Source organism: Bos taurus, chromosome 3, assembly GCF_002263795.3.
Source record: "Bos taurus isolate L1 Dominette 01449 registration number 42190680 breed Hereford chromosome 3, ARS-UCD2.0, whole genome shotgun sequence".
NCBI lineage: Eukaryota > Metazoa > Chordata > Mammalia > Artiodactyla > Bovidae > Bos > Bos taurus.
This window is the reverse complement of record NC_037330.1, coordinates 21,128,521-21,145,860: the sequence shown is the minus strand read 5'-3', so window position 1 is coordinate 21,145,860 and position 17,340 is coordinate 21,128,521. Positions and strand designations below refer to the sequence as shown.

General features: G+C 46.3%; 1 non-coding gene across 1 annotated transcript; it reads right to left on the bottom strand.

The window, feature by feature from the left end:
• Nucleotides 1–1,668: 1,668 nt before the first annotated feature.
• Nucleotides 1,669–1,742, bottom strand: TRNAN-GUU (transfer RNA asparagine (anticodon GUU)). Its single transcript has one exon. It is a non-coding gene; the product is annotated as a tRNA-Asn (tRNA).
• Between the last annotated feature and the right edge of the window lie 15,598 nt (nt 1,743–17,340).

Here is a 17,340-nt window from a genome sequence, read left to right as displayed (position 1 = left end):
ATTGGATCTTGATGCAAAATACAATTCTGATCTGAGTAGGAAGAGGAAGTCTCCTGTGAGTACAGATGCAGAGTTTTCCTTGACCAGGAATCAAACTCAGGCCACAGAGTGGTGGACACCAAATCCTAGCCAGTAGACCACCAGAGAGCTGTACACAAAAGATGACTTAGAGCCTCCAAATGAAAATTGAGAGTGTAAAAGATGAAACCAGAGGTGCAGAGAACAGGAAATTGCCCAGCAGACCAGAGCTCTGTGCAGCTGTGCAAGGCTCCCAGCCCTTGACCTGCTTGCTCATTGCCCTTCAAATCCCCTTTCCTGGGGGACACTTCTGTTTCTGAGACCAGGTCCCAAAGTATCTACTGAGTCCCTCCTGGTCTAGCTCTAGGGCTGTGTGCTGCCTTGCTGCTCTCTTTGTGAACCTCCATTTTCCCTCGACTCAGGCATTGATTTCGCTTTCAAGGGGTGATGAGCAGATCCGTCTACCTCCAGATCTCTGACCTGGCCTCGGGACCTCTGATGACCGCACGGGTACCAGTTCCTTTCCCTCCGTGACCGTCTCAGTTCGCGGAGCCTTAAATTCTTCATTTCCGTGACTTTGGCTGGAGCCCACGGTGAGACCTGGGTCCGATCTCTTTTCTTCTACCAGGAAAATAAGACTGCTCCTCAAGCGTGCTGAGGTGGAAAAAGCAAGTGAGCTTTACGGGAATGAGCTCCTTGGTTTTCAGTGACAATCTGTGAACATGTGAAAGATCCAGCAGCCCGACAAGGAGCCGGAGGGGTTTCCGGACGTAAAGGTGACCCAAAGTCAGCCTTGTCCTTCCACCCTGGGATGAACTGGGCCTGGACTCTACAGAGACTCGGAGCAGAGAAAGGAGGGCTGCTTTCTTGTGCTGAGTAGACTTTCAGGTGGTCACCAACTCCTCCTACAGCTAGGTCAGCTGCCTCACCCCGTGCCTTTCGCGCCTTTTCCTTTTGCCAATGAGAATGCAAATCACAGGGGGAAAAAAGAGACCTATTTCCGCCTGGTTTCGAACCGGAGACTTTTCACATGTGAGGCAAACGTGATAACCACTACACCACGGAAAGGCGACAGTCGCTGCCACTGAGCCCTGTATCCAGGAAAACCCAAGGTTCAGCCGCCACTATCCAAGCCACCAACTTTTAACATTCATGCAGAAACCTTGGAGCCCCACGCTCTCTCAGGCACGGAGACGGAGGCTCCCGAGGGCCCTGCTTTAGGGTTCCTCATCTCCCCTGAAGTGAGGCCCCTCGGACCCCCTCAGACTGCCTTCGGGGTCCCGCACCCAACGCAGAGTCCTCAGACCCTCAGCTGCGCACCCGAGAGCAGAGGTCGCCCCCGCCGACTCCCCAGCTCCCGCAAGCCGCAGGTGGCGAGGGGTGGGTCCGAAGCCCAGGAGACCTTGCAGCCCGCAGTGTGGACGCCACCCTTCCCGGGCTGCGGACCTCAATGGCCCTTTTCACGGCGCCGGCCGTCAGCGCTCTGGGCTCTCAGGAATGACCGACGCTTCCAATTCACTCAGAACCATACCCCGCTCCCCGCTGGTCCTTTACACCTGACTCCTGTGCTCTTTCTCTGCAGCACTTCTCCGGTGTCCTCTTGGCAAAAGGGAGAAGACCTCTTTGGTGTTCTCTAAAATTTCAACCCGCCATCCCTGGGTGGGCTCGAACCACCAACCTTTCAGTTAACAGCCGAACGCGCTAACCGATTGCGCCACAGAGACAATGACACAATCGTCCGCTTGCCTCTGCCTGGAGTAGACACTTCCCTGGTGGTTCAGACGGTAAAGCGTCTGCCCGCAATGCTAGAGACCTGAGCTTGATTCCTGGGTCAGGAAGATCCCCTGGAGAAGGAAATGGCAGTACTCTTGCCTGGAAAATCCCATGGACAGAGGAGCCTGGTAGGCTACCGTCCACAGGGTTGCAAAGACACGTGCAAAGGACACGACTAAGCGACTTTACTTACTTACTCATTCAAAGGATAAGACCTTTATCCTGAGGGAAAGGGTGCCACATCCTTCCCCCTACCCGCCGCAGATGCCAGCGCCCTCAGAGATACCGGGATCCAGGGCTTGGACCCTCGGGGCCTGAACCGAATGAGATCCAAGGACAGCTGAAACCGGTGGGCGCCGATGATGGCTCTTCCTGTATCCTCGCCTACACTCAATGAATGAGAGTTTGCCCACCCTGGCAAAGGCCTCCGGGGCCGAGGTTGTGCTTAGGTTTCCTGTGTCCACTGGGTAGTTTCCACCAGTGCAGAGGTCTGGTGATGGTCGCCCTGTGTCTGCACCCCTGGGACAGGGTTTGGCACTCACCGGGACACTCTAACACTTGGATGGCTACATTGTCGTCTTTAGCCCTTTGTCCCGTGAAGACCCCTGAGGACATATAGAAAAGTTTTCGAAGTGAACAGTTCTTTTGAAAAAGCCTTTATCCCAGCTATTTGATTTACCAGCATCCCATGGGGCGGGCCATGGAAAAGCTTATTGGGCACAGCCTATCGGATGGAGTTTGGGTAGCCCAGCTGGGTAGACTGCATTTTGTGAGGTCCACCTGGAAACGGGAAGGCGTGGGAATTGAAAACCAAGCAGGGAAGGTGGGTTTGGGAGGAGGGCATGGAGACCTCCCAGGAGGCTTGGGAGAGAGGAGCATTGTCTCAGTCCTCATAACAGAGTGGGGAAGGAGGCAAAGGGCTCTCCCCAAAAGGAAAGAAGGAGGCAAGGGAGGTGGGGAAGTAGGGGAGATGAGAGGGGAAAGGGAGGGACAGGAGAATCAAAGAATTTGTGCTTCCACCCATCCCTCCTCCCTCTTTTGCCCTCTCTCTCCTACTTGCTCTTCTTCCCATCTCTACAACTGAGACATCCTGACACAACTACATCTGAGAAAAAAGACCCAACTAATCTGTGCTCAGAAGCATAAACCCTTGGTTGTAAGAATGGTTCTGCCCATGTGTGGTCTTAGACGAATAAAGAAATTTCTTGTACCTCTCTTCTTTCTTCTGTAAAGTGAAAGCAATAAGACCATTCTTCTTCATTCCATTGTCAGATGTGCCTGGATTTAGAAACTATTGTATCAAGAACGTTATAGGCAGTGAAATAATATTGTTGTCATTATTCTCTGAATCTTTTGACAACCCCTACCCTTATTTATTTCATGTTAAATTAGCTTGTTGCTTCTAGAAATTTCAGTAAACAGAATCAAGACACTGGCTGCTGTGACTGTTCTTTTTCACCAGTTCTCTGATTGCAGGTCTGGAACCAACATATGGGCTGGAGGAAATGGGAAGAACACACATCTCTACCCAACACAATCTGACCTCACCTGATTCCCTCCTTGCCCCTTGTCAGAGCACGGTTTTCCGGGCATCCTGGCTATTCTGTGATCTCTCAACATATTTTCCATGGATATCTTTTCTTCCTATATCAGCCACAGACCATTTCTGATCCTTGCACTTATAAACTTTGACTGACCTTCAGGTTCTCTTGGAAGAGCTCTTTGTGTTGTTTGTTACCACTCAACTTCTTCATTATACAAAAAAGTTTCATCTTCTCACCCCGGAACTATGAACTTCCTCCTCATAAAAGAACTTCCCCTTTGCCTCCTTCTTCCTTGAGTCAACCTCTGTCCAGTCTCTGGGAACAAAATAAGTCTTCAGGCAACACTGGGCTTCTTTCTGACTCTGTTTTTTGGCCATTAAAACAGATGCTACTTTTTCTGTTCTGTGTATTGGATAAGGGAAGAAATGACACTGGGTAAAAACGAAGAAGGAAAGACAATTACTCTGGGCCATAATGTGGATTTATACCTATTATTCATGTAAATATTTAGTGTAAAGGTATTTTGTGTACATAATACTGTCTACACTGTAAGACAGCTTAGATACACACCTTCTATTATCCAGCAATCAGTGCTCTTGGGTACCTTGATTTTGTGTGCTTTTTAAAAAATTGTGAAGTTTCTGGATCTTGATACGTTAATTGGAATGAAATTGACTTGACCAATCTAGTACATCATGAGAAACGCTGGGCTGGAAGAAGCACAAGCTGGAATCAAGATTGCTGGGAGAAATATCAATAACCTCAGATATGCAGATGACACCACCCTTATGACAGAAAGTGAAGAGGAACTAAAAAGCCTCTTGATGAAAGTGAAAGAGGAGAGTGAAAAAGTTGGCTTAAAACTCAACATTCAGAAAACGAAGATCATAGCATCCAGTCCCACCACTTCATGGGAAATAGATGGGGAAACAGTGGAAACAGTGGCAGACTTTTATTTTTGGGGGCTCCAAAATCACTGCAGATGGTGACTGCAGCCATGAAATTAAAAGACACTTACTCCTTGGAAGGAAAGTTATGACCAACCTAGATAGCATATTCAAAAGCAGAGACATTACTTTGCCAATAAAGGTCCATCTAGTCAAGGCTATGGTTTTTCCAGTGGTCATGTATGGATGTGAGCATTGGACTGTGAAGAAAGCTGAGCGCTGAAGAATTGATGCTTTTGCACTGTGGTGTTGGAGAAGACTCTTGAGTGTCCCTTGGACTGCAAGGAGATCCAACCAGTCCATTCTGAAGGAGATCAGTCCTGGGTGTTCATTGGAAGGACTGACACTGAAGCTGAAACTCCAATACTTTGGCCACCGAAGTTGTGGTTGGGCGAAGAGTTGACTCATTGGGAAAGACTCTGATGCTGGGAGGGATTGGGGGCAAGAGGAGAAGGGGACGACAGAGGATGAGATGTCTGGATGGCATCACCGACTTGATGGACATGAGTTTGAGTAAGCTCCAGGAGTTGGTGTTGGACAGGGAGGCCTGGCGTGCTGCGATTCATGGGGTCACAAAGAGTCGGACACGACTGAGTGACTGAACTGAACTGAATCTGACAAAAAATGTGTGACTGCCTAAATGTCAGAGCCCTGCCTTGTGGCCCCTGTGGCATGTAGTTGATTTGAGTCACCCCAGGTGAGTTTGGCCTGGTTTGTCTGAGTGTTTTGTTCATTTTTACTTATCTTGTAAATCTAACAAATATACACTTGCAAAAAAAAAAAAAAAACAGAAAGACTACCCTCCCATCAGAAGTGTGAAGAATAGAATTTTCCAGCTTCACTCTCACTGGACTGCTGACACACTTCAGGTCGGGTGCCTAGAAGAACTGCCTTGGGATTACCAGCCAGACGGATGGAGCCTAAAGAAGCCCTTATCCATTTCTGGTAACAAAGAGCAGGTATCTTTCAAAGGGGTTCCATGGTGTAACGGTGAGCACTCTGAATTCTGAATCCCATGATCTGAAAACTGGGTGGGACCTTTCTGGTTAATTAGAACTAGGACACTTTTTACTCCCCTAATAGGACCTGCCTTCCAGCTCCCATGTCCCCAAGCAGCGTGGTTCACATGGGCCCATCAGACAAGTGTAGGAACGACCCAGGACATCCTTGCTGGACCCAGGCAGCTCTGCACATCCCTGGCCATCGGAGGCCCAGCCCCTGCACTCCTCTCTATCCCTCTCCCAGGGGAGCAGCAACCTAGCCAGTGCCGTCCCCCTGTCGGGTTACCTAGGGTCTTGGGGGCAAAAGGGAGAGGCTGCGCCCCCTGAGTCCTGCCCTGCGAGGGGGCTTCATATTGCATGTCTTGTAGTCACTGATCAGACAGGATGGCAGCTTTCCAGTACAGGGTTCCAGACCTGACTGGGAAGAACTATGTTTTATTCAGGTTCTCTATTATTCTGAATATTAATTGACCCTATCCCAGTTTATTATGATTTTATTTAGAGTTTCTTGCTCCTAAGTCTCTGCTGGGCATGCAAAACTGCTGTTTGGCCAATATTTGAACCTTGACTCGGAAATCTCATCTGTTGGTCCCAGCTCAGCCCAAAAAGGGAGCGTGAGTTGCAGATTTCGGCATCTGAGGAAACTCCAGGTCCCTGACCCACGGCCGCCGGGCCAGGCTGCTCCAGGGCCAAAGGGGAGAGGAGCCACTGGGAGTCCAGAGCCAGACTGAGTCCTTCATCCTGCAGTTACTGTTCCACCGAGAAGACTTCCTATGATGGTGAGCAGAGCAAAACAATTGTGTCCTCTACTGCTTGGGAGAAAAATATGGATGAGGCCCGTGATGGACTTGAATAGCTAATTAAAGTGTTCCCTTCCAGGTGCAAAGGAGCACTTCTCAGATTCTTATATTTTGGAACCTTCAGTGGTTAAAGAAGGACTCGGTGACAGAGTTGTCTTTGTTTGTTAAGTCGCTCAGTCATGTCTGACTCTTTTCGGCCGCATGTACTGCAACACACCAGGCTTCCCTGTCCATCACCATCTCCCGGAGCTTGCTCAAACTCATGTCCATTGAATTGGTGATGCCATCCAACCATCTCATCCTCTGTCATCCCCTTCTCCTCCTGCCTTCAATCTTTCCCAGCATCAGGGTCTTTTCCAATGAGTCAGTTCTTCTCATCAGGTAGCTAAAGTATTGGAGCTTCAGTCTCAGCATCAGTCCTTCCAAAGAATATTCAGGACTGATTTCCTTTAGGATTGACTGATTTGATCACCTTGCTGTCCAGGGAACTCTCAAGAACCTTCTCCAACACCACAGTTCAAAAGCATCAATTCTTTGGTGCTTAGCCTTCTTTATAGTCCAACTCTCATATCCATAGATAACTACTGGAAAAACCATAGCTTTGACTAGATGGACATTTGTTGGCAAAGTAATATTTATGCTTTTAAATATGCAGTCTAGATTGGTCATAGCTTTTCTTTCAAGGAGCAAGAGTCTTTTGATTTGATGGCTGCTGTCACCATATGCAGGTCATTCATTTTTTAAATGTAAAAATGTTAAATACATATAAAGAAGAAAATAAGCCATCATCCATAGTCCCACCTCCTGGAATGAACTACTGTTATCATCTTTACATATGTTCCTTCAAATCTATTTTTAAATTTCCAAGTTTTAGCAAAAAGTCCGTGGGTGCATGCTAAGTCACTTCAGGCCTATCTGACACTTTTGGACCATATGGACTATAGTCCACTAGGCTCCTCCGTCCATGGGATTCTCCAGGCAAGACTATTGGAGTGAAATATTCCAGGGGATCTTGCTGCCCCCGGGATCGATCCCAGATTTCCAGTGTCTTTTGCATTGGCAGATGGGTTCTTTACCATTAGCATTACCTGGGAAGCCCCTAAAGTATATATGTTTATTCTATAAAATTCAAATAATGCAGAAAATACAAAAATGTGAAATTTTGAAACATCTTAAATTCAAAAGTAACTTCTGTTAATGTAGGTAAATGTTGATGGAGTCATTTAGGCATATCAACAGAGAGAAGAATATATACAAATAAACTTTTATATTTGAGCTCTTATAGGTTCTATTCCTATTTTAAAGTATTCCCATTTAATAGTGTATAAATTCAATGGAAAAATACAAAAAGAAACTGTTAAACTTTCAACCTGTTTACCTTAAGAGAGATACATTTCTTTTGTGTGTGTGTGTGTGTTTGTAATAAAGTTTTGTTAAAGTATAAAGGAGATAGAGAAAGCTTCTGACATAGACATCAGAAGCGGGTAGAAAGAGTACCTGCTTGCTAGTGTTAGCAATGGAGTTATATACTCTCCAGTGAATCCAAAGAATGTCTGGAGGTTGTAAAGATCTCACCAGACCTACTCCCATAATTTACATCTTAAGATAACAGAATTAGCCAGAAGGTTTAATCCAGAGAATTCTTGTAAAGACCAGACCTATTTTAAAAAGTATTTTAGTATTTAAAGTATTTTAAAGTATTCCCATTTAATAGTGCATAAATTCAATGGAAAAACACAAAAATAAAGAAACTGTTGAACTTTCAACTTGTTTACCTTAAGAGAGATACACTTTTAAAATAACTAATGCTAATAATAATAAAAACAATGATTATAATTTAATCAAGCAATTAAAATTTGGAATAATTTTTCTCATTACTTTTAAAAAATATAATTCCTTAAGATATAATTTTAAAATAATGCAATGTATCCATTTCAAGTTTGATGACTTTTGACAACTGAACATACCCATGGAAACACTACCCAGTTCAAGAACATCTCCAGGACTCCAAAATATCCCCTTGAGCCCCTTTGCCATCAATACCCCTGCCACTCCCTGTCCCAGGGGCTCAGTGATCTAGTTCTTGTCACTATCGATTAGTTTGCCTCATCGAGTAATTCACATAAGTGGGCCCACAGAGTATGTACTCTTTTCATCATTCAGGGTGATGTTTTAATCCATATTGTTGCCATCTATCACAAATTTGTTTCATTTTATTGAAGAGTATCATTCCTCTGAATGAATATATCACAACTATATCTATTAACCTCATGATGGACATTTGAATGGTTTTCAATTTGGGAACTATTATGAACAAAGCTACTATAAGCAAATCCCTTCTGTGGGCATATATTTTATAAATTTCATGTAAAATTTGTTATTCTTTAATATGAATTTATTTTGCAAATGGATGTTACATTAATAAAGAAAAAATATTGAAATGTTTAACAAATTAACTCAAATGTTATGAAAGAATGAAGTACCAGCTTATCTTTGATTGTTTCCTACTGGAACATACTTAATATTAGCCACATGCTGTGCCAGCTGCAGTACTTGGTCATCTCATTTAATCTACACAACAGCTTTATGAAGTACTTATTATTTCTTTCACAAGACGCTTGCAAAATTGACCTAGCAAACTGGAGTTGACCCAAGGTCAAATGGAAAGTAAGTGGTGGCGTCAGGACTAAAAAGAGGCCCCCCAGATGTTGGGCTCATTACATTTGGGCTAAATGTTCTCTGCCGTTCTTGGTTTCCTGTCTTCCTTTTGCCCCTGATCTGTGTGCTTGAGACTGACGCTGGCAACCAGCATTTCCAGGTCTTTCTTGCCCACAGAATCCAATAGGTGCAGCCAAACAAATGAGATCAAAAGGGAGAGAGGAGGAAAGTGAATGATAAAGGTTACCTGCCATATCAGCAAATAAAGGCTGATCTAGCCACCAGCCACTACCAACCTTAATGAAGTGAAGTGGCTCAGTTGTGTCTGACTCTTTGCGACCCCATGGACAGTAGCCTACCAGGCTCTACTGTCCATGGGATTTTCCAGACAAGAATACTGGAGTGGGCTGCCATTTCTTTCTCCAGGGGATCTTCCCAACCCAGGGATCGAATCTGGGTCTCCTGCATTGCAGACAGACGCTTTGCCGTTTGAGCCACCAGGGAAGCCCTTAATAAGTATGTTAAAAAGAAATCTGCTTTTGGAGAGGGTATGGCAACTCACTGCAGTTGCCTTACCTTTTCTTGCCTGGAAAATCCCATGAAGAGATTTGTGGGCTACAGTCCATGACATCACACAAGAGTTGGATATGACTGAACATGCACGACTGAATACAGACTGTGGGATCTTAGTTCCACAAACTCTGTCCCACAGCTGTGAAAGCACCAAGTTCTAACCACTAGACTGCCAACAAATTACTGTCACATCTTAAGATGTCAGTTCAGTTCAGTTCAGTCGCTCAGTCATGTCTGACTCTTTGCAACCTCATGAATCGCAGCACGCCAGGCCTCCCTGTCCATCACCAACTCCCGGAGTTCACTCAGACTCATGTCCATCGAGTCAGTGATGCCATCCAGCCATCTCATCCTCTGTCGTCCCCTTCTCCTCCTGCCCCCAATCCCTCCCAGCATCAGAGTCTTTCCCAATGAGTCAACTCTTCGAATGAGGTAGCCAAAGTACTGGAGTTTCAGCTTTAGCATCATTCCTTCCAAAGAAATCCCAGGGCTGATCTCCTTTAGAAAGGACTGGTTGGATCTCCTTGCAGTCCAAGGGACTCTCAAGAGTCTTCTCCAACACCACAGTTCAAAAGCATCAATTCTTCAGCGCTCAGCTTTCTTCACAGTCCAATGCTCACATCCATACATGACCAATGGAAAAAGCATAGCCTTGACTAGATGGACCTTTGTTGGCAAAGTAATGTCTCTGCTTTTGAATATGCTATCTAGACTGGTCATAACTTTTCTTCCAAGGAGTATGCGTCTTTTAATTTCATGGCTGCAGTCACCATCTGCAGGGATTTTGGAGCCCCAAAAAATAAAGTCTGCCACTGTTTCCACTGTTTCCCCATCTATTTCCCGTGAAGTGATGGGACCAGATGTCATGATCTTTGTTTTCTGAATGTTGAGCTTTAAGCCAACTTTTTCACTCTCCACTTTCACTTTCATCAAGAGGCTTTTTAGTTCCTCTTCACTTTCTGCCATAAGGGTGGTGTCATCTGCATATCTGAGGTTGTTGATATTTCTCCCGGCAATCTTGATTCCAGTTACCTGGGTGTAAACTTTGTCGAAGCACTTCATTATATGTGTACTTGAAAGATGCAAGAGACTGGATCATAAATAATCTCATCACAAAAAAGAAATGAGAATTATGTGATGGCATGGAGGTGCTAGTTAATGCTCTGGTGGGAATCATTTTGCGATATATATCTGTATCCAATCAACATGCTGCACACCCTAAACTCACACAGTGTTGTATGTCAATTATATTTCAATAAAGCTGGAGAAAAAATTAATTAAAAAAAGAAAGAAACCTGCCTGTTACATCTTTGGAATCCATCAAAAGCCAAGGGGGACACGCTCCAGTGCTGCAAGTTCAAGTGCAATGCAGCTGGGGAGGAAGAAGGACTGCTTACTCACTGGTCACCTGCCCAAGGTTGTCTGCTTTGGCTCCAGAAACTGGTGGGAACTAGACTGGCCTTCAGCAGTGCCAGGAGGACTGGGTCCCTGCAGGCTCCCACTTCATCCTCATGAGGTGTTTCGATGAGGAAATCACCAAGGATTTATTCTTTTCCCCTAATCTATTACCACTTCTCACTGTGTCTCTTCAAGACCATTGTTGGATGCTGAGTGGACACGGCTTGAAGGAGATGCTGCCCTTCTCCTACTGGTCTCTTCTGGCCTGGACGTTACTGCCCGCAGGATCAGAACCAGGGGGCCAGGAGGGCACCGGCTGCCTGAGAACCAAAAGTCACCGCGTGCACCCAAGTGCGCCGCTCACCTGCGCCTTGCCTGCTCCGGGCAATTTGAATTTATGCCCCCTCCAGAGCTTCTCCACAGCTCCACGCGAAGTGTGGGGCTCTAGACCTGGTGACAGGGGCTGCCTGAGGCGGCCTGGCCCTGCCCCTGCCCCTGGAGGACAGGCCGGAGAGAGGCCAATATTGACCAGTCTGGCCAAGAGAAGTCTCAACTGTGGCCCAGCTCACACACTGGAGGTTAAAATTCTCAAACCCTCAACTTTTAGTGGAGCTAGATCTCGAGTTGAATCCATCTCCATGCCTTTATGAGGAAATCAGACCAAGAAAAAGATTATGTGTATAAAAATGCGCAACTAATCAAAGAAAAACAGGATTTTCTGACAAGTTGGCAGTGTGGTATGAAGGACTGGTGTTAAAGAGAAGTGTGTTTGGTCTGAGTAAACAGAGCATCAGATAAGATGGGAAAACACCCTTGTCACAGGGGTGGAAGGGGAAAGACCCAGAATTTTGCTTGGAGCCCTGGGGCCTTCCCTGATAGCGTTATCCATTGAGGCCATCCACTTTCCTGAATCCGCCATCCTTAGTGATATTTCGGAACCCAGGTCTCAGTTGGGGGCCTCCTCATCCCCCTCCTTTTTTCTTTCTGAAGACAGAATCCCAAAGGTTTCAGCACTATGATGTTTGCTTTTCACCTATCAAGCTACCTAGAGCACCTGGGCTTCACTAATTGAACAAGTAACTGACCAGAAGCAGCTCACTGACTTGCCTGAACTTCAAGCTTAGAAGAAGAGTGGAGGGCGAGGAGAGCAGATTGTATGGCTCCTGAGTGAATTCAAAGGTCTGATCATTTCTGAGAGCCGAGGCTACCGACTCCCTGTGTGATGAACAGGGCAACCCAGGTGCGGGTCCACAGCACTGGAGGATCAGGGTCTACATTGTTGCACAACAGGCTCCCTCGGGTTCAAACAAAGATAACCCCACTTTCCCCACTCCTGTAGCTTCCCGGAGCTGAGGCATCTGCCGGGCCAACTGCTGCTCTCAGGGGCATAGCAGTGGGACTGGAGACTCTGTGCTGGGTGTGGGATCTGGAAGCCAGACTCTGGGTGCTCAAGGATCCTGGTTTCAGGAGGAAGGGAGAAGCCCTAGAGCAGGGGCTGCAGTCTCCTTGTCTGACTTATCACTGGTGGTTCCAGGTTCATTCTTCAGTTTGAAAGACTGGTGACCAGGAGAATGTGGGCAGGACCAGAGGTTTACATGGACATAGCATCAAGCCAAACATAGGCCTTGTTTCCATACTGCAGTGGTTATCACGTTCACCTCACATGCGAAAGGTCCTGGCCGGAAACAGAGTTTCCCTTTTCCTGAGATTTACATTCCCATTCAAGAAATACAAAGCAGGGTGGAAGTTGTGGGGCATTTTCCTTTGCCCCAGAAACAGGGGGACAGAAAAAGAAAGGCAAAATGGTTGTCTGAGGAGGACTTACCAGTAGCTGAGAAAAGAAGAGAAGCTAAAGGCAAAAGAGAAAAGGAAAGATATATCCATCTGAATGCAGAGTTCCAAAGAATAGCAAGGAGAGATATGAAAGCCTTCCTCGGTGATCAATGCAAAGAAATAGAGCAAAACAATAGAATGGGAAACACTAGAGATCTCTTCAAGAAAATTAGAGATACCAAGGGAACATTTCATGCAAAGAAATGGTATGGACCTAACAGAAGCAGAAGATATTTTTAAAAGGTGGCAAGAATACACAGAAGAACTGTACAAAAAAGATCTTCATGACACAGATAACCACAATGGTGTGATCACTCACCTAGAGCCAGACATTCTAGAGTCCGAGGTCATGTGGGCCTTGGGAAGCATCACTACAAACAAAGCTAGTGGAGATAATGGAATTCCAGCTGAGCTATTTCAAATCTTAAAAGATGATGCTGTTAAAGTGCTGCACTCATATGTCAGTAAATTTGGAAAACTCAGCAGTGGCCACAGGGCTGGAAAAGGTCAGTTTTCATTCCAATCCTGAAGAAAGGCAATACCAAAGAACGTTGAAACTACTAAACTATTGCTTATCTCATATTTAGCAAAGTAATACTCAAAATTCTCCAAGTTAGGCTTCAACAATATGTGAACCAAGAACGTCCAGATGTTCAAGCTGGATTCAGAAAAGGCAGAGGAACCAGAGATCATATTGCCAACATCTTTTGGATCATAGAAAAAGCAAGAGAATTCCAGAAAAACATCTACTTCTGCTTTATTGACTATGCCAAAGCCTTTGTTGTGTGGATCACAACAAACTGTGGAAAATTCTTCAAGAGATGGGAGTACCAGACCACCTTACCCATCTCCTGAGAAATCTGTATGCAGGTCAAAAAGCAGCAGTTAGAACATGACATGAAACAATGGACTGGTTCCAAATTGGAAAATGAGTATGTCAAGGCTGTATATTGTAACCCTGCTTATTTAACTTTTATGCAAAGTACATCATGTGAAATGCCAGGCTAAATAAAGCACAGGCTGGAATCAAGATTTCTGGAAGAAATATCAATAACTTCAGATATGCAGGTGACACCACCTTTATGGTAGAAAGTGAAGAGGAAGTAAAGAGCTTCTTGACGAAAGTAAAAGAGGAGAGTGGAAAAGCTGGCTTAATACTCAACATTCAAAGAACAAAGATCATGGCATCTAGTCCCATCACTTCATGGCAAATAGATGGCGAAACAATGAAAACAGTGACAGACTTTATTTTCTTGGGCTCCAAAATCACTGTAGATGGTGACTGCAGCCATTAAATTAAAAGACACTTGCTCCTTGGAAGAAAAGCTATGACCAGCCTAGATAGCATGTTAAAAAGCAGAGATGCTACTTTGCCAACAAAGGTCCATCTAACCAAAGCTATGGTTTTTCCAATAATAATGTGTGGATGTGAGAGTTGGACTATAAAGAAAACTGAGCACCAAAGAATTAATTGATGCTTTTAACTGTGGTGTTGGAGACAACTCTTGAGAGTCCCTTGGACATCCAGAAGATCAAAGCAGTCAAACGTAGAGGAGGATATCAGTCCTGAATATTCATTGGAAGAACTGATGCTGAAGTTGAAGCTCCAATACTTTGGCCACCTGATGTGAAGAGCTGACTCTTTGGAAAAGACCCTGATGCTGGGAAAGCTTGAGAGCAGAAGGATAAGGAGACGACAGAGGATGAGATGGTTGGAAGGCATTACCAATTCCGTGGACATGAGTTTGAGAAAACTCAGGAACTGGAGATGGACAGGGAAGCCTGGAGTGCTGCAGTCCATGGGGTTGCAAAGAGTCAGACAGGACTGAGCAACTGAACTGAAGAAATTTGGGAGGAGTTCCTTACCACCTGAAAGCCCAATGGGCCTACAACCAGCCCTCCTCCTTTCTCTGCTCTGAGTCACCCTGCAGAACAAGCCACAGTCTGAATCCAAGGAGGGCACAGGACAAGGCTGACTGCAGGATACTTTTATCTCCTGATATCCCCTCACCTTTCCATCTGGGCCCTACATCGTCTTTAACGGTGACATCTATTATCTCTCTGAAAACCAAGAAGTTCATCCCTTGTGAAGAAACTTAGCTTTCCATCAGCCTGGCCCACCTGTGGGACAAACAGATTTGAGGTCAGAGAACAAAAGAGAACAAATTCAACTCTCCCCCAGGGCTCAAGCCAGAGACCCAAAGGTGAAGAGGGTCAGGCTCTACAGATTCAGCTGGTCGCGGAGGAAAAACAGTTGGTCCTCCTGCCATTATCAGGGGAGGCCCCGGAGTCAGGATAGAGCTCAGGGAGTAGATTGACACGCTCTTCACCGGCTGAGAACCAAGTGGCCCCTGCTTCACAAGAAAATAGTTTCGGGAAGAGAGCTTGACCTCTCACCACACCTGGATTGCAGGTCTTCCCCCACGACCTGCGGCACTTACTTTGATCGGCCTAGGATGAGGCTGAACCTCTGATAGAGATGAAAGGCAGCCGGTGTTGCGATTTGTCTTGGGCTGCGTCTCTCTTTCGGGCATTTCTTCGGGGGCAGGGGATGGATCCCTCCCTTCAGCGCGCTCCAATCGCCGGCTCTGGATCCCCGCCCCTTCCCCTGGTGCTGCAGGGCGCTGTGTGTCTGTGGTCCCTCGGGCGCCCGCTGTGCGTCCATCCTGACCGAGAGAGGACCACCGCACCCTCGTCAGGTCCAAGCAGGAAGGCAGCACGCCGGACGCGACAGAAAGACGACGAACCCGTTTCCTCTGTCTGGACGTGGGAGGTGAAAACTAGGACCTGTGGGGGAGGAAAGCAAGGGGAAATCTCATGAAACTGAAAGGTTGTTGTTGAATCATGCAAAGACACCGGGATTCTTGGCCCCCAGAGGAGAAGAATTCAATCCAGAGCCAGAGACGAGGCTTGATCGCTCAGAGCTTTTGTGTAATAAAGTTTTATTAAAGTGTAAAGGAGATAGAGAAAGCTTCTGACATAGGCATCAGAAGGGGGCAGAAGAGTACTCCCCTGCTAGTCTTCGGCTGGATGTTATATAGTCACTAGCAAGCAGTCTGTTAATGAAAGAAAGGAATGTCTTAAAATTCAGAATGGCACCAGGCCCCTCACCCATAAGATGCATTTTGGGATAATCTTGGCACCAAATGGTTTATCCTGGGCCATAAAATGATTAACTTGAATCTTGAAGAAGGGCAGACCACCATACAAATAGTTTCGTTTACATAGATTAGGGGAACAATATCTGAGTATAACAAACTGGTTTGTCAAGTAGGTTCTGAGCCAAGAGGCAGAACCGACTTGAAGAGAGTTTGGGGGTAAATGCATAGTACATTAGCATAGCTTAAGACAAACATTTCCATAAGAAAAAGGCACTGCTTAACTTCAGGTGAAACCAGGTGTCATGGCAACACAGTATTTTAAGAGAAACCTGCTTTTAAATTTGTATAGAGAAGGAAAAAATATCGCTAGTTTGTTTCCTCCTGCCGCTTAAGAGAGAGAAAAATGTCTGACACTTGCAGGCTATTTCCTCCGTTTGGAGACCCCTGGCCTTCCTGCCTGTTACCCTCTCAAAACGTCCTGATCTAAAGCCATTTTCAAGTCCGCCTCTTTGGGGACTCAGACCTCCAGACGCACTCGGAATCCACGCGGAATCAGCCGGAGCCCCGCGGCCCTGGGGGCCGGTGCGCACCCTGGGTTCGCCTTCCTGGGGTTTAAGCCCCTGAACCTCAGACGGGAAGGAAACGCAGTGACCGCCGCCCTAAGAAAAGGAGAAAAGCCACTGCTGGAAAAAACGGCACATGCATCCCTAAACTTGAGAAGATTTATTTCTAAAGGAAACCAGAGACAGACAAACACACAGACAACATTGCATTAAAGTCTTTCAGCGAAAAGAAATTCTGCCTGCTTTGAGGTGAACAAGAAAACTCTTCAAGACACCTGCTTTCTGAGAAAACCGCCTTTACCTCTCTGTTAAAATTCACTCTCCATGAAATGTTGAACTGGAAAATTATAAAAGGCAAACAAAAGACGTTTCAGACATTGTAAAACGTAAAGCAAAGCTGTCCTTCAAGAAGAATCCCAAGTTTGATGAGAAAGGAATGAAGACCGTCAGATCTGCGTGGACCGCGCCTGGCTCCTCCGCGGCTTTATGCGGGGTCAGGTCGGCAAACGAATTAAACAAATGACCTGAGCCTCAGCCTTTGCTGCACTTCCTGCTAAACGTGAAAATGTGATGCAAGTCTTGCATTACCTCAGTGGTTCCTGAGGAACCCCTGCCCCCACCCCCACCCAGTACCCGACGGCACCATAGAAGTGCTGTGATGGGGCTGTGAGAGAGCGCGGGTCAGGCGCATCGGAGCAGAGGGGAGGGCAGGTCAGAGGAGAGGGCATGTCATTCATTTCACGAGTGGAATTTAAAGCATCGAGCTCCCTGCCCGCTGGCGCCATAAAGAGGGACTGTAAAGCGCGCATTCGCAGCCTGAAAGGGCTGTGTCCACCTTGCAGGACGTCGGGCGGCCTGGGGATCAGACTCACCTAACTCCCCTGGCTGCTAGGGCTCCTGAAAACTGAGGACTCAGCGGAGGCGACCTCTGAGCTTGGGCGCAAAGCTGGCACACAGGGACCTCGCTCCTGGAGAGGCGTGGAACCCTAAATCAGCCTCTTTCAGGAACTGCAGATCCTTACTTGACGGATTGCCTGTGTTTCCAGAGTCCTCTTCCTTTGAAAATTTGAAGGGCAGGTGTGTTCCAATATGCAATTCTTCTGTACGTCTCTGCGCACTATTAACCGCGTG